The sequence below is a fragment of the Pogona vitticeps genome, chromosome 11 (assembly GCF_051106095.1).
Source record: "Pogona vitticeps strain Pit_001003342236 chromosome 11, PviZW2.1, whole genome shotgun sequence".
NCBI lineage: Eukaryota > Metazoa > Chordata > Lepidosauria > Squamata > Agamidae > Pogona > Pogona vitticeps.
Genome location: NC_135793.1, coordinates 2,846,503 through 2,868,340, shown reverse-complemented (window position 1 = coordinate 2,868,340; position 21,838 = coordinate 2,846,503). Strand labels below are relative to the sequence as shown.

Below are 21,838 nucleotides of genomic sequence, written 5' to 3'. Positions count from 1 at the left end.
TTCACCGCTCTGCTGTTTGAGCAATGGCTTTCAAACAATTTCAGAGGAGGATGGCATGCTACTATAGCTACATCTTGACAGCCTAGACCACAGGTTTCCAACTTTGGGTTCCCAGATGTTCTTGGACTAAAACACCCGGACGCCTTCACTACTAACTGGGCTGGCCAGGATTTCTGGGAATTGTAGTCCAAGAACATCTCAGGACCCAAGGCTGGAAACCACTGGCCTACACCATAGTTAAGGATGATAGGGACTGGGAGCTACCAGCATCTGGAGGGCACCCAGGTTTTACAACAAAGGCAGAATCTTGGCTATCTCTATAATACACTATTAGAGCAATCAGATCCCATCCTAAGGCCAGTGGTGAAATCCAGTGGAATTCTGGGATTTATAGTTTGGTCAGGCCCTGAGAATTCTCTGTGGTAGCTCAAGGGAGAATTCAAGGAGAGAATTTTGAGTTGATCCACAAACTGCAAACTCCAAGACCACTAGAGATACGGGAGGTCACCATCGCCTTGGTCTGGCCTACCTCACTGGGCTGTAGTGAGGCTCAGAGGAGCCACCTGGCACGTCATGAAAGCAAGGTGGAGTGTGGTGGAAGGGATCGCTTTCTTATTTCTAGTTTGTTTGTCATTGATCTTGGACACACTGTTTTGTGCCTCCTCGACTCATCTGTCCCATTGGCCAAAAGAAGAGAACTGAGGCAAATGAGAATTGGAAGTTTCCACTCAGTACAACAGCCACACGGAACATCCATGCCTTTGGCCTTCAGATTATCCCAAAGAACATGGATTAATTCAACTCCTTTGCTTTCTCTTTTAGTTGAATATCATCAACCATATTCAACAAAGCTCTCCTTGGACACATTTGTACATTAAGTACGAGGGACCTTAATGACTGTTTTAGGGACTCTGGGGTAGCCAGGGCTTACAAATTTGAACCCGGACATTTTCGCAGCACCATAAGGTAAATGGTTTTGTCCCTGTCATTGCAGTTCGAAAACACGGGTATACCCCAAGAAAAGAATTAGAGCCGGCTTCTATTATAACATGTCCATTCTTAGATTTAACGCCATTCAACAAACCAGCTGCTGAGGAATGAAGAAAAATGGAATCAATTTATGTCTCAGTATTTATTAGCATTTCGATAATACATCTCATACATCAGAGGCAGGGGTGTGTTTCAGAGGTCCCTGGCCTTCTGTTCTCAGTCCTCGGAGCCTTGGTAAATTACATTTCTAGCTTCTCCTGGGGAATTTAAAGGGAAATCATCAGGGAGAAAACCTGGGACACAATGATTTTCTCCCTTTGTTCCTGGCGGAAATAAAGACAGATCGTTCAAAGGAGGCCTAAATGCAGGAGCTTGATCATTAAGACCAAAGCTATGCATACAGAGCAGGGTAAAGGAGAAGAGATACCACAGTGGCAGAGAGAAGGTAGCAAAAGCAGAGATGTCAGAGTGATGGGCCAGGCTAGTGCTGAAGCCATAGTGGCAAACAGAGCCATAACTAAGACAGGGCACCCACAGCTTTGACTCAGGATACCAAACATTGATGCTGGAAGGCCATGTCCCTCACCCACGGGTATTTTTTTGCCTGAAGGCGGTCTACCCAGCCATCCTGTGTTCATTGCCTCCAGTTATCTCTGGTTTCGTTCCCCACAGTGCCTGCTGGGAGAAGAGCCAGCCTGGGTAGCCTTGGTCAAGCTGCACAGTCTCAAGGTTGCCCCTAGAGGAATGGAAGGGTAAAGCACTTCTATGTTTTCTCTACCTAGAAAACACTGGAAAGGGTTGCCATCAGCCAAAATGGACTTGGCAGCATGCAATTATTTTCCCTCCAGGCAGATTTTGGTGGACATGACTGGCTTCCATGGTCCAATCACACAAAACACAATGGCGGCTAGGGGATTAGAACAGGGCTCACTTAACCTCCCTAGGTGTCTCTGTTTCGGATGAAACACACCCATCTCCATCTAATGTTCTCACAGGGCTTGAGTTCCGATCTTCTTCCCAAAGTTGTCACGTCCTCTGAGTGTATTCCAGTTGATCAGTTTTGGAAAATAAGGGAGGGAAAGAAACAGGAACGTGAGAAAAACAGAAGGAACAAAGAGAAACAGTACATAGAGTCAGGTGCCTCGGCACAAATGGGAAGGTAATGAAAAGAACATAAAGGAACACGATTCACCTTTTGTTTTCGATTTCATTTTTTATTGCCTCTCTTTCTTTTCAACAAATAGCTACCAGCGGTTCTCCAGAACCGAAGGCGGAGAGAATTGCTTCCCCATTGTAGGATTCTTTTAACTGCGAAGACCAGAGATGGAGCCAAGGGTTTCTCAACCCACAGAGCAACTTACGATGCAGCCGTGGCCATTTGTGTTACGGTCAAAGTATGTATCCATTAGGAAGCCAGTAGGTTTTTGAGAATATATTTCCCCAAATGGAACGCTCCCCTATCTTGGCTCTGAAACAAGGAGACCATCAAGCCTGGGTAATGGACAGCTCCCATTGCTGGACTTCTAAGGGGATATTTTGTGATCCTGGCAGGAAGAGGAACCCCAAGCACAGGAAGACAGGGGAAAGTTAATTATTCTCAGCGGGGAAGACCACTTGCAATTTCTGGAGAGTTTGGCTTCAATCCGTGCACAGGCAGAAATCACCTCCCATCAGACATTTGGAAAGTGCTGCTTCCCTGGGACCGGTAATTGAGATGACCCACATGATGTAAAGGACATCCGGAAGTGCCTTGTAAGTGTTTTGTCTCTTGACAGCCACCTGGGAGAGGAGAAAGCCAGTTCCTGGTGCCAACGCCTGACCCTGTTGCTAAGAGTTCAGAACGGGCAAAATTAAAGTCGCCGCCGCCGTAAACAGTGCCCGGGCCGAGCCAGAACTTGAAAAGTTCCTTTTTTAAAAAAAGAAGTAAATAATTACTATTATGTGGTAAATCACTGGGTCCATTCTCCTTTCAGTAGCTGCTGGAGTGGAGCAATCAGCTCTTGGAGATGGGAAGACCCCCCCCCTCAGAAATGTGAACACAGCAAGTTACTTTTTTTAAAAAAAGAAACTTGTGCCAAGAAAAGCACCGAGAAGCATCTACACTACCCAGTTCTATCAGTTGGATACCGCACAAACTACTATGGCTACATCTTAAGGGTTCCTGGGGGTACAATCTGGCGTCACGTCGTCTACTCTCTCCACAAAGGTCCAGCATGGAGAAGATGCACCCACTGGCAAAGTTACTTTTTTCAGTCACTTGGTGGATGGAAGATTCACCGTCCAGTTTGCAACCTCTGGCCCTTGATGTAAAGAATGAGCTTTCTCTCTCCCAGGCCGGTCGCAAGCCTCGTGAGGGACAGGGACAGCCAACCTGAAAAGACACAGACCTCAGGCCAAGACAGCTTTCCCAGCCACTGCTAAGTGGCCTCCTGGCAACCCTCTCACCTCCTTCCCCGGCCCCACGTGGGGGAAAAGGATCCTGACAGGCTAAATTCCATTATCGCTGCTCTGCCATCTTCAATTACCAAGGGTTGCCCCCCTCGGGCGGTATGATGAGAAATGACAGGCTGTGTGGAAAGCAGGGCGAAATGCAAAGAGACAGAGATGCAAAACTGTCCGGGACGGGCACCGGGGTGTCATTCGGTCAGAGAGCAGGAGAGGGCAGTTACGGCTGTGGCAGGATGAGCAGGACACCCGAGGGAACCATGGGCTCCATTTGCCTCTGCTTCCTTCTGAAGGATTTCCCCCCAAGAAGGCCCTTCTGCCTGAAATACTTTCTAAGCATCCCTACCGTCAGAGAGGAGAAAGGTTGTTTTCAGGGACTGCTATTTTCAGAGTCTGATGGCCAGAATCCTACAGCTAGAACATGTCACGGAAGCCCCTTTCTCCCAAGGCAGGGGTGGCTCCCTCTTTAATGACTTTTTGTCAAGTTGCAAAGAGTTTTCTCCTCTCCTCCACCCCCTTTTTCATTTCACCAAGTTCTTCATTTCTTTTGATTTTTCTGGCCCCTATTGTTCTCTGCTTTCAATAAATTAACATCATGGATTGTAGAGATTTTTCATTCAAACATATTTCTGGGGTGTTTATAAGAAATGAGAACACTGCTTTATTGTAGGGCAAAAAAATTAATAATAATAATAAAAATTAAAAATCTAGACAGACAGACAGGCAGACAGGCAGACAGACAGACAGACAGGCAGGCAGGCAGGCAGGCAGGCAAGCAGGCAGGCAGGCAGGCAGGCAGGCAGGCAGGCAGGCAGGCAGGCAGGCAGGCAGGCAGGCAGGCAGATAGATAGATAGATAGATAGATAGATAGATAGATAGATAGATAGATAGATAGATAGATAGATAGATAGATAGATAGATAGATAGATAGATAGATAGATAGATAGATAGATAGATAGATAGATAGATAGATAGATAGATAGATAGATAGATAGGCATTTCAATGAGTGAATGATTGGATATTAATACTCATATTGTAGATCAGAATCACTGCATTTTGCAGATTTATTTTAAACCAGCTCCTACGAGCTCTCTAGACCAATGGTTTTGCCGGAAGGCACTGGAAAATACTGGGAGCTGCGTTTGCAAAAATAAACTTGTCTAAGTTCTGTAGCTGAGTGGCTAGTACCTGTGACCTCAACTACACCTTCTCCTACACCTCCCTGGAGACGTTTTCCACCTGTTTCTCTGTTACTGCTTCAGAGCCAATATAAAACGGGTAAACATGTTGATGGCACTCGTGAGGAGGCAGACACCCCCGGACGGGGGCGAGGAGAAGAGCGGCAGCTCTCCTGGTGCACAACTTGAGAGGCTGTAAATCCATAGTGCGAACAGAGAAACCTGGGCTCACAGCCACTGTGAAGAGTTGGCTGCAATCTGGCTTCTGTTCCAAAATTATCCTTTCTGGAGTGTGATGTCTCTGCTTCGGCACCTCAGATAGCAGACTTTGGGCCCTTCTCCATCCCAAATTAACCTAGTTATCAGTTGTTCCTCCCAAAACTATATTTTGAAACAGAGACCACAAACGGAAGGAAAACACGGAATAAATCATGAACCTTCTGCTCTCCTAAAGCTCTTCAGTCAACGATCCTGGGTTCGAGAACTGCAAGAAAGCACAAACCAGGCCTTTCTGAGAACTTTCTGCCCCACTCGCTCCCCCCCCCATTGCAAACCCCACTGTGGCTGAAAACTGGCACTTCAGAGGAAGCCGTTGATTATGGGCCATTCAAGGCCACAGGAAAGGCAGGGAGACCTTTTGGAGATGGCAAACCAGCCAGTCCGAGGAAGACAAGAGGCAACGGATATTGGGTTGACTGCTTGGCCGTCTTAATTGTTGTAAGCCGCCCAGAGACCTTTGGGTAGAGTAGGCGGCATATAAGGCAAATAAATAAATAAATAAATAAATAAATAAATAAATAAATAAATAAATAAATAAATAAATAAATAAATAAATAAATAAATAAATAAATAAATAAATTGTTGCATTAAAATGAATTAACCAGGCAAAAGTTTAAAGCTTTTTTTTCAAATAATTAAAAAAACATTCCCCAACTTCAGCTTTCAAAAGTGCATTGGGGGAGGGGAAACAGAGTGAGATCTCAGAAGGCAAGTGTTGAATTTGACATCGTGCTGATTTTCCCGCTTGCACTTCAGAAATGCTTTAACACCTCCCAGGGAACAGAAACATGTATTCAGGTACCAAAATAGACAGCATCTCTCCTGCCTTCTCGCCCGACCTCCCTCATACTCTGCCGCTACTAGACAATGCATTTCCTAGAGGCATCGCTTGCCTGCTCCACTTTGAAAAGGTTCCTCAGGAAACTTGAAATATAAGCTGATCCTTGCTTGTTTTAAATGCTTAACAAAAAGAAGATGCCAGCCAAAGACTGCAGGCTGTTTTTTTTTTTACATGTTCAGGTATCAAACACCACCTTCTTTGGGGAGCATTTAAATGGTGTTTTTTGTGAAGCACATGGAGGGGTGGAGAAGCATCAGTCTGGGTCTTGCAGAGGGAATGCTCTCTTCTTGCAGCAGAGAGCGTGAAAATCAGACCTGTCCTTAAGTGACCTCAGATCCAACTCTGTCCCTCTGCAGCTAAAGAATCTCGGATAGATGGTCATCCAGCCTGTGTTTTTAAAAACCCTAGCAAAGGGAATCCACACCACCATTTAGGAATCATCTGTTCCACTATCAAACAGCCCTTAACTGGCAGGACACACTCATATTTAGTCAGAACCTCCTTTGTTTTAATTTGGATGCATCGCTTCAAATCCTATCCTGATACATTTTAGGAACATCTCCGTACAATTGCTCAACTGCTAATGATGCCGTTAAACTCCTGATCAACACTGACTTCTATTCGATCCATTTATACGGGTGTCCAACATGTGTATACATTTTATCTCGGCTGTTTCCTTCCGTATTCGTGTTCTGTAATGTTTCCTTTCCAGAATAGCAACAGACTAGAAAAACCAGCAAGACTGCTCTGCTGAGTAAGATCTGCCAACAGAAGGACCCAAAACAAGGAGTGAAGAAGGTGTGGGTGACGGACAAGCCGGGTTACACCAAATCCAAGCGCAGTTCATTTTGAGGGCACGACCACTACATCAGCTCAATATTAAGCCAAGATGAGAGTCACCCAACGTAATTTCCAACCTCTCTAGACTGGGAAGGGCTTAACTATTTAAGATCAGGCCCTTAAAGAAATGAAGATGATCATTTACCTCCTCTAAGGTGGTGGTTCTTTCTCAACCACCTTGAAAGGGCCCTTCATCCTAATTCTTGCTTGTCTAGAATTATGAAGTTTGTTAGCTGCACATTCTCCTGTTCTGTCTTTAACAATACACACGCATACATATATATATTAAATTGTGGCATGTCCTGGGAGCAGCCATTTGGAAAACCTCAAGCAAGCACATCACAGTATTTCAATAATGACAGAATTACTGATTTTTCTGTATGGGTCTGTGAATCTCATTTGCACAGAAATTGAATCTGGAATAAATACCTTAGCGAGCCTGTCCACGTAATAGATAGAGAGGATTCCTTCCCCCCCCCCCCAACAGCTGAAATTTCAGGGCTGGCACTGCGGGTGGAATGTAGGCTTCCTAAGCATTATTACAGAGGATGGATGGAGGCAGAACCAACACAGAGAAACCTCGATCCTCTGTTTTGACAGCAGCGTTTCCAAGGATAACGACAGCAGAGCATCCTATTGTGGGGTGGAGTAAACCTTAGATCCCCCCACCTCGGTGGTGCTGGTGGAAATAAATAAACAAACAAATGGCCCCAGGGTGGAGTGGGCGGCATCGAACCAGCTTGGCTCACCAAAGATAGATCCTGCCACACGACCACACAGTTCTTCGCCCTGTCAGTTTTGGGTGTCTGGTTCTTTCTTTTAGCGCACCAGCTGCTGCCCGCTTGAAATTCACCACCGTGGGCCACGCGCGCAACCCAGGCACATTGGAGTCCAGCCAACTTCCTTACGTAACTCTTTTGCATAACCTCACAGATGATCAGAGAGATCTCTTTGGTCGCTCCAAGCAGGGGCAAGAGGAAGACTAAGACCGAGCATTTTCGAAAATGCTGGTTTATTTCGGGTTATTCCTGGCCGGTTTTGATGGGGGACCGAGCTGCATGCAACGAGAGGTGAACCATCTTGACTTTTACCCACAGATTCTGGCCATATATAAAACCAGTTCTTAGGGGTGGAGGTGGGGTTTTTCAAAAGTTCACACGGGCTCAGTTCCAGCATTGCAGGAGTGGATCACATAAAGGCCTAAAGTAGAGATGGGCACAAACTGGTTCGTGCTGATTCGTTTATCAGCCAAACAGATGTTTGGCACTTCTCAGACCCACCTCCCCTGGCAGGTGCCCACTCAGAGGCAGCACCCTGCTGCGGTTTTTTTCCTCCCTTACAGTGCTTTTAATTGTGCAGGCAGAGCTGTGCAACAGGATTTCAGCCTCTATGTGCAAAACAAGAGACACCCCCCTCACACAGAGATAAAATATATTTGTATAAATATATACAGGTAAACACACAGGCCACAATTGCCTGTGGAAGAAACATGGAGCATGATTTGTGCTGCCTCTAAAAGCCACCATCGGCAACCCGCTGGGATTGAATGCATGCAAGTCTTCCATCTAGAATCCCTTGGAAAAATGTTCATTTAAAGTCTTGATTGGGGCTTAAATGTAGACAGCTGTGCGCAAAGTAAAAAAACAACAACACCCCCCGCACACACACAAACAAGCACCGGAATACAAACCGCCGGAAATTACCATATTGCTGCTCAGGATTAGTTCTGCAGTTACGCTGTGCGATTGCCGGTTCTGAAAGCATATCCGTTCATGGAGTCAACCGGTAACCTTGTGGGACAGTTCCTGTCGTCTTGACGGGCGGTGGCTGCTTTCCTTGGACTTCTGTGCCTCTATTTGAGGCTTGAGATAATTGGTTCAACGTTGCTGGTGTTGCAAAGGAGCGTCCTGTGTCCCTTGATTTGAATATCGCTCTGGCAGGCTGCCCAAATGGAAGCAGAAAGGAAATAACGACATCCCAATTCACCCCGTGGAATTAATCCTCCAGCGGAAAGAGGAGAAGGCTCAGTGCTAGACATGAGGAATGGGGTGGTTCTTGTTAACATCGTTGTTTTTCTTCCCACCTTGGGGTGGGAGGGTGGCTGCCTCTGCAGCCAGAGGGTGCTCACTTGGCCTCCATCCTTCTTGGCCCTGATCCATACAATGCTTTTGCCTCCTGCGTGCCCCTCGGCAGCCGAAGCGTAAGTGGAGTGCTGAGAGTTGACAATGGAGGGCTTAAGCCAGGGTTAACCACCTTCCACAAGGTAATCTCTCACCTGAAAATCAAATCCCTTTAACATTGGGTCCCCAGATGTTCTTGGACTACAACTCCCAGAAACGTTCCCCACTCGCTGCGCTGGCTAGGGTTTCTGGGAGTTGCAGTCCAAGGGTTACCCAAGGCTGAGAACCACTGTCTCAAATGATCATGAGGGCTAAGGAGGAGCTTCCGGTTGTCTCCTCCTTCCAAGGAAAAGTTATGTAGACAAAAAAGGAGAATATGGGTGAAGGGGTGCCACAGGGTAAAGGATTAGCCCAAGATGCACCCTCTAGAAACCAGTTATTGGCTCCCTGTTCTTGCCACTCTGTGTTCTAGGAGAAGTGTCCCCGGGATCAAAAGATATATATTATGGACAAGCTGTCATTAGAAGAGGGAATTCCTTAGCTTCTGAAATGTATGATTATCAGAATAGGAGCTTTTCAAGCAGGCTTTTGGCAGGAGGCTTGTGTGTGTGAGAGAGAGAGAGTGAGTGAGTGAGTGAGTGAGAGAGAGAGAGAGAGAGAGAGAATGGGAGGGGTTTATGGTTTTGACTCCACCCATTTGTTGTTTTGGCTCCTCCCATCAGTGGCCTATATCTATAAGTGATTACTCAAGAGGAAAAGCAGAATTCAGTCTGAACAGGTGTCTCCACCCATGTCTGTAACAATTACATAGTCTATGGAAAATAAAGCATAAAACATAAACTCTTCCTTCCAGGTAATGCTCTGAATGACAAACTAAAAGCACAGCCAGCCTGCCATTAGAGTTCGAAATCCATTGTTGTACCAGAGACATCATTCAGGCAGACTTTTAGGTCGGCCCTGTCCCATGGATCTCCCCCCCACATCCCCGTTGATCAAACACAAAACAAAGCTTCCAGATAAAACTGTCTGTTCTTCACCCCTTTTTGAATAAGAGTTCTCATGCAAATACAGCCGGTGTGTTTCTCTGTATTCAACAAACCCAAGCCTGTAAAAGAAATCCGAAGCGTTATCTGCATTGCCAGCAGCAGTACAGAAGGGTCATCTGGGGTCATTCCACAAAGTGGGTCACTGTCATTTAGCAGACCTTGTCATCCTCTGCTGAAAATCAAGCGGGGGGCGGGATGTTGAAATGCTTTTGACCGACGTCCAGCAGTCTCGTCCAAAATTGGTGATTCAAGGGTTCTCCTCCTTTCAAGCATACGTAAAATAGATTGATTTTTCTCAGTCAACGGGCTTGTCTAGCAGGACCTGTGCCCACAAGGTACAATAGTAGGCGTTGCTTTGCACCTTTTGAAATCTGTTAAAATGAAGGGAAATGCACATAATGAAAATAAAACAGCAGAGTTTGAGCCTTTAGCCATGGAGAACAATAGGAAGAGACTTAAAGTTTATGGATAAATCTCCACTTTCAATCTGTGATGGAGGTAAGATCTAGTAACTTTTGCAGGGCAGAAGTTTCCTCCCAAAACATTGGTTGACAGGATCTTTATATCTATTGCAGAGTCCTTAATTTCTGGTGAAATTCCTTTTGCTACACAGTAGAAATACGGAGACATGCAGAGGAGAAAAGCCACAAGTTCCTCGGAGCCCACTCTCATCAACTGGCTCTTTCAATCTCAATAACTGAGTCTGAGACATCAGTAGGAGAAAGAATCAAAATGGCTTATTACTTACAGTTGCGAGCAGATCAACAGCAAGCAACCAACGTGACTTTAGATGAAATAGAGGGAAAGAGCACAGAGCAGAGAGGTGGGGCTTTCTTTGAATTCAGGAGTGGGAAGGAATGATTGGTTGGTGCCGAACAAATTGGCAGCCACCCCAGCCCAGAAATGTCCCTCCCAGCCACAGCTACTGTACTATAGACAGCATGCAAGGTTGTAAAAATTCCCCAGCTCCAAAAATGTTTCCCTTAAAAAAAGGTAGTAATTAGGTACAGCTTAAGGAAATAATTCTGAGAGCTGCTGCACTGCTTTGAGAGGGTTGTTGGACCGAGATTTGAAGCATCTCATGAAACTCACTGGGAGACATTAGGAAAGCAGCTCGCTCTCGCCCTCTCTCGCCTTGTCAGACTGTTGTGAAGCGAAAAAGAAAAGCCACACGTGTCATCTTGAGCTCGCTGACAAGTGAATGAGAGAGCAACATAATCAATAAATATCAAGAGTCAGTGGGTTGGAGGAGCCATGCTTAGTCTTGCTTGTGGAGAAGACTCGTTGAAATCAAAGGGATTTAAGTCATTCGTGGTTTTAATTACAGTACGTCCCATAGGTTTCAGAAGATCTACTCTCAAACCTGCCGAGGTGACCAAGAAGCTTTTCCACCGACATGCTTGGTCTGGGACTGAAGTGTGGGAGAACAGCCTCGGTTGATGAAGCAGATCTTTTGACACAGGTGGGAAAAGGCTGTGTGTCTTGTGGGTGGGGGCAGAGAGGTATATATATATATACAATGCAACAGAAATGCAGAATAATGTGATGACTTATTTAATTTATACTGTCCCTTTATTCTTATGGAGGGCTCAAGCAAGGTCTTGTGTGTCGGTACTTGATGCTGGAGAAAAACGTCCAGCATGACAAGGATCTTAACAGTGGTGGTGGAAATAATGTATTTCTATTACATCTCTCTCTCTCTCTCTCTCTCTCTCTCTCTCTCTCTCACACACACACACACACACACACACACACACACACACAAAACAGGCACGTGCAGGGTTTGTCTGTGGAATAGATAATCCATAAACCAGATACGACAGGGCTAAATTCCACCAGAGTTTAAGCCAAATAAAACAATGGTTTTTGATAGCTTAGGTGTGGTTGGGAGTTCGATTCCCCACTGGGCCTCTTTGACAGGGGCTGGACATGATGACCCATAGGATCCCTGCCAGCTCTGTAGTTCTGAGATGATGATGATGATGATGATGATGATGATGATGATGATGATGAAGAAGAAGAAGAAGAAGAAGAAGAAGAAGAAGAAGAAGAAGAAGCTGCCACCAGACGTTTCCTGGATTTTACTGCCTGAGCACCCAGCATCATCTGGCTTCGGTGCCTTAAGCACACCCCTGCCACCCAGTGGGTGCGAGTCAGGTCAGCTAATTCTGACGATCTTCAACCCTCGCGCCAGGCGGGGTGAACCGGGGCCCTTCGACTCAAGATCCGCGAAGAGGAAGGCGAGACTTCTCTCATTTGCCTCTTATTGCCGTGCGCGGATGATGACGGTGGCGGCCCCATTCCCCTTGGCATCTGGGGCTAGAGTCGGCGGGGTGGGAGGGAACGGGAGCGCCCTTTCGCATCCCCGCCCTGGTCCCCCCCTTTTTCTTTTGCATCCCGTCGCCTCCTTCCGCGCACCTGTGACCCCCCCTCCCTGAATAAAGTAGAAGACTTGGCCCGGGGCTGAAGGCGGCGGCGCTGGGTGCGCCGGGCGGTGCGCGCGTGCCGGCGTGTGTGTGTGTGCGCGCGTGTGCGTGTGTGCCCGTCTGTGTGCCGGCGTGCATGTGAAGCGCTCGCCACCTCCTGCAGTCTTATAAAGAGCCCCGCCGCTTCGGCTCGCTTATGCCTCGGGCTGGTTGGAGACCACCGGGAAACGGCCCACGGCGTCCACGCCGGTTCAGACCTGGGGCGAAGAAAAGGAAAACCTGCCTTCCGCAGATACTCGGGGGCAGGAGGGGGCGGCGGCGGGAAAGGGAAGCCGAGCCAAGAATACTCCGAGACGCAGAGAGGGAGAAAGAAAGAGAGAGAAACAGGGAAGCGTCTCCAAAATTACGCCCAAGGAAGGTAGGCATCATATCCTTCTGCTGAATCAGGGCGCTTCTTTAATGGGGACCGGGGAGGTGCTGGCGATGGAGAAATCCTTCTGCAGTCCTTCAATGGAAAAAAGGGGGTCTTTGGGCGCAACCACCACCACCACCACCCCCGCCGCCGCCCCATCGCCGCGCCTTCTCTGCGCTGGAAATGTCCCCCCCCCCGAGACACGTGCGCCCCTTTCCCAGAAAAAAACCCGTCCTTACGCGTTGGTTTCCTGGAGATAGGAAACCCTGGAGAGATCAGCCAAGGTTTGGGGAGGACGGTCGGGGGGGGGGCGGTCGGAGAGGAAGGGGGAGAGGGTGAGGGTGAGGGAGGGAGAGGAAGCCCCCGTCCGGAGGGGGGGGTCCTTGGGTCCGCGGTGCCTTTCCGAGCCTCGGAGCGAGCTGGTCCAGGGACCGCCAGCCCCCTTCGCCTTTGCGCACCCGAGGCAGGTAAGGCGCGCATTCAGCACCTGGACAGCTCCCGGGTCCTCGGCGGTTCCTGCGCGGCGGCTGAGTCGTTGGGCAGCCCGATCATAGATGGCCCCGGGCTGGGGTCTCTCCCTCTGCAGACCGAACTTGGCCGTTCCTTGATGCCCTGGCTTCCCACGGGAGCCACTGCCCTGTCCCCCCCCCTTCCCCGGCTCAGACTGCAGCCTTTGGGGCTCATTGGCATTCAGGCACACGCAGCCACGGGCGTGGGGGATGGATGGGTGGGAGCCGGCACCGCGACAGGAGCAGCCCTCCCTTCATCCTAATAATAGGCAGGACCATCGCTGCGGGGAGGGCAAGCAGAACACGACGGCACCCTTCTCATGCAGGCGCTTGTTTAATAGTAATGAGGGTTGGTAACAAATACTGGCATGCCTATTATTATTCCCGCAGGGCTTTACTCCTCAGCAGGCAGAATTTAAGGGGTTAAGAGGGGCAGAGATGGTCTAAGACCATCATGGGATGGTGGCTCCATACGTGGCCGGTCGTGGTGGACCGGATCTGTTTCGGGTGACAATGGGGGGGTGGGGGTTTGCAGAGAGTTGGCCTTAGTGGGAAGGGGGGGGGCATTCGTAGCCGCAAAGTAATCTTCAGTGAGCAGCTTCATATGACCCGTAGGTAAACCCAGGGATCTGTTGGCTGCTCCTGGATCTATTACAAGAGGTGCCCAGGCAGCAAACGAGAAGAGACAGAGTGTGTGTTAACATACCCACTCTCATCGGTGGTCTTTACACAGCTTGTCCACTGCACCTTTTCCTCTGTGTGTGTTACTCGCTGTCCAGTTGCTTCTGACTCATGCCCAAGGTCAGGTTTTAGTGTGAAATTTTCAGGGAGTGAAAATTGACCAGTGCTCCCCTCCAGTGAATTCCCTTGGGGAAGTGGGGATTTGAACCTGGGTCTCATGAATCCCAGTCCAGCTCTCTACTTCATTGCCAATATGAGAGGCTCCCCTTCAATGCCTGAAGACCCCCTTCTTCTCAACAATCACACAGACAGACGGACTGAGAGTACAGTAATTCCATCCCATGTTTGGTCATTTCCAGAGGACGACAGAGAGAGAGAGAAAGAGAGAGAGAGAGAAAGAGAGAGAGAGAGAGAGATTGTAGCTCCTTAGGTATGGAAAGAGTGGGAGAAGGTTTCTGGGTTGTTCTGCTCCATCAGGACCAACTTCATGTGCCTCAAAGTCTGGACTAAATCCAGTTTTTGGTCCAGACTCCTAGTATAAACTTATTGAAACCAATTGGACTCATTAAGCCATCCCTTGCACACACCATCTTGGTTCCAATGGGTTTATTCTAGGAAGAATTAAAACTGGATTTAGCTTCCTTCTTGTTGATTCCCCCCCCCTTAAAAATCTGTTGGTTTCAGAATGCTCTTTTAATAAGAGAAAAAAGTGTACAAGATCTTGTTTCAAATTTTTTTGGGGGGGGGATGTGTCTATTTTAGGTCTACTTGTAAAAATTAAAAAGCAGCCCAAAGTGGCAGAAGGAGCACAAATATTATGTGTCGTGATGTTTGGAGGACTGTCAAGCAGCACGCCCCTCCACCCCACTCAGTTAATTTTAAAAATCCTGTATGAAAGATATTCTTTGCATCCTTCCTATAATGACCTGCTATGGTACAGCGATGCTCTGTAAGATGATGGTACAGCAATTTGGTTTTCCTCTCTGCCTGCCGAAGAGCAAGCCTGGAATCAAAACGTGAAGGTTCACAGCAGCATTTAAAGAAGGGTGGAAGGCTCTTCCTTGCATTAAACGACCCCCCCTCCCATCTTACAAATGCTTTAAAAAACAGATAATCAAGGGAGAAGTGATACGTGATGGAACCGTGTTGACAGCTGACCTTGGGGGGGGGAAATAAAAAGGTCTTCTATCAGGGTGTCTGTATCTTATGGGAAAGAAGTTACATACACTTATATATGTATATCTCTTTCCCTACACATGCATAGAGAGAACGCATGTGCTTATGATGGAAGGGAAGAGGGCAAGGAAATTGAATGTGCATCACTCTGTAGCTGAACCATGTACTGGGTTTCTTATGCTGGTTTTAAGTGACAGAAGGGGAAATCAGCTAGCTGCCTTTGTAAGAGGGGTAGATTCGCAAGCCCAACATGGCAAGTGCTTTGGTCATGCCAGTTTCTGATGTTTGCTGGGTGAAAGCCCCAGACAACAAAGATGAAAGCACAAGAGAAGAGAAAGTCCCACCTGTTTCTCCTTAATAGTTTTGCGAAACCTCTGTGTCTATAGGACATAAGAGTCCAGGAAGTCCATTTGCAATGTGGACCCCGATTGGTGTTGGGGGGGGGGAATGTATCTCCTGGTGGCATAAAGAGTTGCTCCCATCTGTTTTTTGTTTCTTAACCAAACCTTCCACATACTAGTGCAGGAATGGACAGAAGAAACCACATCACCTTCTGCAGCAAAGTAATTGTGTAGCCAATCCGGGTGCAAATCAGTAGATGTAATCTATCTAGATGCAAACAGGTAGATGCTAGAAGACTCAGCTTTCCAGGAGTAGACAAAGCTCTCTATTGGAGGATGGAGATGTGAGAAGAACTCTTGTATTGTATTCTGTACATTGAAGCAGGTCCATGGGATTATCTCAGCACTTGCCTCCTTGTCATGGTGCTGCTTTAGAGTAGAGATTAATGCCGTCACCAAAGATTCCTTGGGTGAGGTTGACTGTTCTCATCGAGGGCAGAATCCTAGTGCTGAGCTCTACTCATGCATATGGAGGTCTTGACATTTTTTAACAAGGCAATAGTTGGGTCACATCCAGTCATGTGATCAGGCACCTCATGAATGAGCCGCTCTTTGCCACAAAGAACCTGTAGCATCCATACAATAGGATCTGGGTCTCAATCTTTAAACGTTCAGACATTTGCTATGAATACGCCATGTGAGATAGAATTTCAGCTTTGTCAGTTGAGATGTTTGACAGGTGCCACATACTACATTATTTCACTTTGACAGCTTTGTACTATGTCCGACAAGTTTTGCTTTGCTTTAGGTTGGTGCATGCTATCATAGGGGAAGGACAGAGCTGTAGCACAGGGGTGGAAGAAATAAAGGTATTCAGAGGGACAGAATCTGGACTTAGAAGTCTAAGATTCTAAGTCTTAGATAGACTTTGAGTCTGGACTCACAGTTGGCCCACAGATGTCATTGAGAGCAAAGTTGTTCATTTCCATTGAGTTTGGGGTGGTGGTGGTCATATTATTATGGTCATCTGCCATCAAGCATCATGGTGCCCCAATGAAGGACTGCCCCCTTCCCCAAAAAAGGGGCTCTAATTAAGCTCAGGTCTTGCAAACTGTTGACGATGCTCAATTCTTGCAAGCTCAAGGCTGTGGGTCATACGTATGTAACTATGAGAAAATCTGGATGCCACCTAGCAAGTCTAATCAGAAGAAGTGAGTCAAAGTCCACTTTGAAATGACATGGAGGATATCCTGTGGGATGTATGGGGGAAAACCATCAAGTTCTCTTTCTCCAGCATTCAAGAGTTCAAACTTTCAGTTTAATAAGGTGGTAATTTTCCCCCCCAAAAAATGAACTGAAACAGAATTCTCTCTCATTAGCTTTGGCCAAATTCAGCCTGTAGAAAGATGAAAGGCTCAGTGGTTTAGGTCCCTGGCTGCAGAACCAATGGTTGGGAGTTCGATTCCCCTTTGGTGCCTCCTGGGAGAAGAGCCAGCCTGGGTAGCCTTGGGCCAGCTGCCCAGGGGCCCTAGAGCGCCCCCAGAGGAAAGGAAGGGTAAAGCACTTCTGAGTATTCTCGACCTGGAAAACCCTGAAAAGTATTGGCATGAGCCAGAATCGACTTGACGGCACATGCCAATGGTTTTATAATTAATACAGTTGATTAGAAAGGCATTGCATGCCACACGTTTAAGAGTTAAGCCTTCTCAACGGCTGCTCCCAGGCAGCAAAATTCTCTTCCAAGGCAGGCTAAGCTGACTCTTTCCCCCATTCTGTTTCTGCCAGCAGCTTAAGGAATTTTTTTTTATTCCAGCAGGTTCTTGGCAACTCAGCTGGCTGTTGAGGAAAGAACTTTACTGGATTGGCACGGTTCTCTTTTTAAAAACCTGACATATTTTTAAATGCCTTTTCATTTAATGGTGTCTCGATGTCATAGCTGAATTGTATTTTCAATATCAATTTCCACCTTTATTTGCTTTTATTTTATTTATTTTTTATCCATACATGTTTTAATTTTCCTGCAAGGCATCCTGGATGCCACTTCCAGGAGAAAAGTGAGATATAAACTGAATAAATACACAAATAAGCAAGCAAGCAAGCATAGCAGGAGCTGGACCTGATGATCCAAATATAAATATATAATACACAGCCCTGCAATTTAGTTTCTCCTACATTCAGTGTACAGATCTCCATTCTCTGCTCTCTATGAAAAAAAATTGCGGGTTTTAGGAAACTCTTATTTAAAAAGGAACTTAAGCTTCCTTTCTTGGCTGTTCATGGAAATAAAACCAAGCAAGAGTGGCTCTCCTCTCTGCATTTGCCATCTATCAGATTTGTAATGTTCTCTCCACTGGGGTCCTCAACCTCATTGCCAGGAAGTTACACAACAGAACACTGCTGCAATTTTAAAAATCAGGCAGTTCAAACATTCTTCCAAAACATGTCTTCGTTATTATTATTATTTTGTCTGCATTCTTTCTTACTGGCAATGCTCAATTCTGCCGTCTTCTTCTTTTTTTAAAAAAAGGACTAACAGAATGCTAATCTGTTGTAAACATTGTTAGTGCCAACCCATCTCTTTTAAATGCGCTGTAAATTAATGAAACAGCCTCAGATTTCCTGGCAAAAATGAGTGCCAGAGATTTCTCATACCTCGGTTTAATTCCAACAACATCTAATTAATAACAAAGGGGAAGAAGCTTCAGGGCAGCGTCTCTCCGCTTGGTCTATTCCCAGCCGTCCGGAAAGGGCCAAGTTGAGAAAAGCTGATCTAGATTCCAGAACAGGGAAAGGAAGGTTGTAAACGCTCCCCTCCCCATGATATGTTTCAACCTGGAGCACCCAGAATCCATTTGACCACGGGGTCGTTGCTGGAGCAGAAGTCTTAAATTTCTGGAAGCCCAAAAGGATCAACACAACCGGTCTGGAGCAGTCAGGCATACTCAGCGGAACGGGTCTCGCCAGAAATATATGTGGAATAAAATGCCATTCTAAGGGAGAGGAAAACCCTCTATCAGATTGTGTAGTATTTCTTAAAGTAGAGGTTGCTCTTAAGAAAAGGGACAGCCAAAATGCATCCCTGGAAATGTTGTCAGGCCGCTACTCCAAGACGTCAGTTGACGGATTATGGACGCTGGAGTCCAGCATTAGCTAGAGGGCCGTGTAAGGCCAGTCTTGTCACCTTTCTTTTATTTTTCCTTGTTTACTAAAAAATATTTGTGTGTCTTACATGCTGCCAAGCTGGAAGTGACTAAAAGCAACCCAAATAGAGATTTTTAAGGAGTACTTTTAACAGTTCCCCTCCCCCAATGAGTTTCCATGGCTGAGTGGGGATTCGAAACCCTGTTCTCCAGAGTGCTAGTCCGTCACACTGTCACACTGGAGATTAAAAATCATAGCATGATACAAAAGGCCAACTAGCAGCTCAGACACTGCATGCCTTTTCAGACCAGTAGTAGAAGGATGGCTTCATATTGGATCTGTAAATGGGTGTTTCCTTCCGACACAAAATTCATGTAGCAGTAAAGCCCTTCTGTTGTGGCAAAGCCAAACTCTTTTAGCTTCCCCTCTAGAAAAACAATCTCAGAAATATGTGTGTGTCTCCCCCCCTCCACAAATGTCCACCTCTGTGTACGCATTTTGTCATAAACTAACCCACGGCCCTTTTCTCCCCTTTTCTCCCAGGGTCACAAACTACATGGGCAAGTCGCTGCGCCCCGTATCCAGAGGCTAGGAACGAAACTCAAGTACTAGCCTTAAAGAAGGCAAGGGAGGGAGCGAAGCGAACCTCAAAGGGACTTGAGAGAGGAGAGGGCGCTTGGATGTAGGCATGAGAGCAACCCGACGGGAGCTTGACGGCAGCTTCAGCCAGCTCTGGAAGCGCTGGTCTATAGAGAGGGATGGTCAGATGTGAAGTTCCGCGGTCCTTCTACCCTTGATAGGGAAAGTCATCCAAGGCATGCAAGGATAGGAACAAGGCTTCTGGTCTTACACTGAAGAATGTAAAGGTTTTGGGGAACTCATGACTAGTGCTGGCCACTGATGTCCGTTGGCAGACTACAGGACTTCATGAACAGTCCACAAAAGCAAGGGGCGTCCTCCAGACCGACCGACCAACGAGCGCGGGGACGCGGGGCCCATGTCCCTTTGAACACAACCGTCTGATCTTCAAGCAGCTGCCGTCCTTCCAGAGACTCAATGAGGCCCAGATTCGGCGGCACCGCTGGCCCTGCGCTCTTGGCCACCCGGGAGCATGAGACTCCTGCTCTACTGAATGCCACGCGAGAGGCGGAGGCCCAACGGGCGGAAGAGTCCCTTTCCTCGGCCGTGGCCCTGGTGGTCGTGCTGGCCCTCCTCTTCTCTCTGGTCACCACGTCCCTGGTCACCTACTGCTTCCACAAATGGAAGCTGAGGAGCAAAAGACTACAGAAAGCCCATGAAGAGTATCAGAGAGACCATGAAAAAAGAGGGCTTCAAAGCTCGTCAAGACTTGTTTCGTAAGGACACGACGAAACCAAAAAACACCCAAAAAACCCTAAGCTTGTACATCATGTTTTCTTGGAAACATAAGGAGAGATGGGAACAGTAGAGATGCTGAGGCAGAGCCAACGAGCAATATTATCTCATTGCTTTACCCACCTGGTAGCAATCTTTTATGGTTTGCGATGTCACCCTTACTCTTTCTATATTTCTTTAGGAGGACCACAAAACTGCATTCCGTTGCCTGCCACAGTCCTCAAGCTGCTTTCCTAAAATGGATCCCCATCACAGTACCATTTTCCCCTCTTTTTTCAGAACAGCTGGTTTGAGAACGCCCGTCTTTCCTCCATCTCAAATCAGCCACTGACAACAAAGAGTTCAGCTCTCAGCCTCTGCGAAAGGGCCGGGCATATCTGAAATCCATAAGCATCTGCTGCCTCGGCAGCTAAGCCCCGTTTTGTGAAAGCAGGAGGCAGATCAAAGAAGGTTCTCCCTTCCTCCATATCTGAAGGGCCAGAATGTCACTGGTTTTAATGGGGATTCTGTTAACACAATGAAATTAAATCCATTTGCTAGAGATGAACGTAATTTTCACGGCAGGTGGTAAAACTCAAAGTGAGTGGATGTGTGGATCTCTTACAGGGAAATTCTCACCTGGAAAATGCTGCTAATTCTTCCACTCTTTGAAGGAATTCTTCCTACAGTTCTTTTACGCAAAGTCAGGGTGAGAAAACCACAGGGTTTTAAATAGGAATTAACACCCTTTCTTAAAACCATGCTAGATCTTTCACAAGGTAGAGGAACTGAGCTTAGAAGAATCCGGTGTCCCAGTTTTCAGGGAAAGCCCCATATAAATACAAATGCAAGTCACGATCAGTCCAAGGCACATTCCTAAGCCCCTAATCAAGTAAATCCCATGTTGAGGAATGGACCGCCAAGAGATTAAGTTTTTCATACATCTTCCATTAGGGCAAAGGTACAAAAGGTAGTGATTTAAATCAATAGGCTACCTCTGCCAGTCCTAAATTAGTCTCACTGAATGGGCGAGACTTAGCTGAGTCAATGGCCTGTTGGTTCCCTTTGATTCAATGGGTTTATTTTCGTGGAGACCAATGTTGGCTTTTGTGTGAAGGAGGCTAGTATTTTTGCATATGCTTAAAGAGACTTGGCACATGTGATTCTAACAGCTGGAGCTGGTGCACAAACACCCAAGGCAGGTGACATTTAGAAGTGAATGCACCTCTCAAAGTCCTTCTTTGCAGGATATTAGCATCAGGATTGGTCTTGATGTGAAGCCGGGTGAGGCGGCTGATTCCGAGAGAGAGAGGGACGGTGTGGCTGTTTCCCACCTACTGGGATGTGATTGCCCCTTTGTGGGTCTCCTAAAGTAGGCCTGCTGCATGAGACGCTTTTGAACACAGGACCGAAACGGGAGCCGTAATCGCCACTGAAAAGCAAGGGGAACAAAGTTCCTAAAGCCGTTCTCCCGAGTCCCAGCTTTTGGTGTGAAAAAGCCAATTCTCACATATGGCAAAAGAAACACGCATTTAGTTAGTCAGCGAACTGGTTCGACAAATAGAGATCAAACCAAAGCAGTGCCTTCAAGTGGATTGGGCTGATTTTTAAAAGGTATTTTTCATAGAAGAATGTACAAATACTATTAAAAAGGGGTGGGGGTGGGGAAAAGAAGCTGTGTGGTCCTTGTCCCCAGTGCAAACGCAAGGTGACACACCTTCATTAGGCCACTAGAATCTTACCTATGCAGGCCACCTTTTGAATTTGCATGAATCGAGTAGACACAGTCTAGAGGGGCGGGGTAGAAATCTAATAAATAAATAAATAAATAAATAAATAAAATCTTCAGCCGGCTAGACGATGGGGATGCTGCAGAAGAAGTGCAAACATTCCAAATTCTTAAATCCCTGGCCCAAGTGAACATCAGGTTCCTCGTTTAAAAAAAGTTAAAAACAAATGGAGGAAGAATCCATATTTTGACATGACACGTGCTTGGGGTGGGGAAAGGTTTTTAGTAGCCAGCATCTCTGTGTCTAACAAGAGCGAGTCATTCTAATTT

The 21,838-nt window shown here is 46.8% G+C and overlaps 2 long non-coding RNA genes across 2 annotated transcripts; one reads left to right on the top strand and one right to left on the bottom strand.

Annotated features, from left to right (window-relative positions):
* Positions 1-1,117: 1,117 nt before the first annotated feature.
* Positions 1,118-11,717, bottom strand: LOC144584474 (uncharacterized). Its single transcript, XR_013538739.1, has 2 exons — positions 8,278-11,717; positions 1,118-2,025 (listed from the first exon to the last, which is right to left on the bottom strand). It is a non-coding gene; the product is annotated as an uncharacterized LOC144584474 (long non-coding RNA).
* A 637-nt stretch (positions 11,718-12,354) lies between these two features.
* LOC144584473 (uncharacterized) lies at positions 12,355-20,684 on the top strand. Its single transcript, XR_013538738.1, has 2 exons — positions 12,355-12,584; positions 18,970-20,684. It is a non-coding gene; the product is annotated as an uncharacterized LOC144584473 (long non-coding RNA).
* Positions 20,685-21,838: the final 1,154 nt, after the last annotated feature.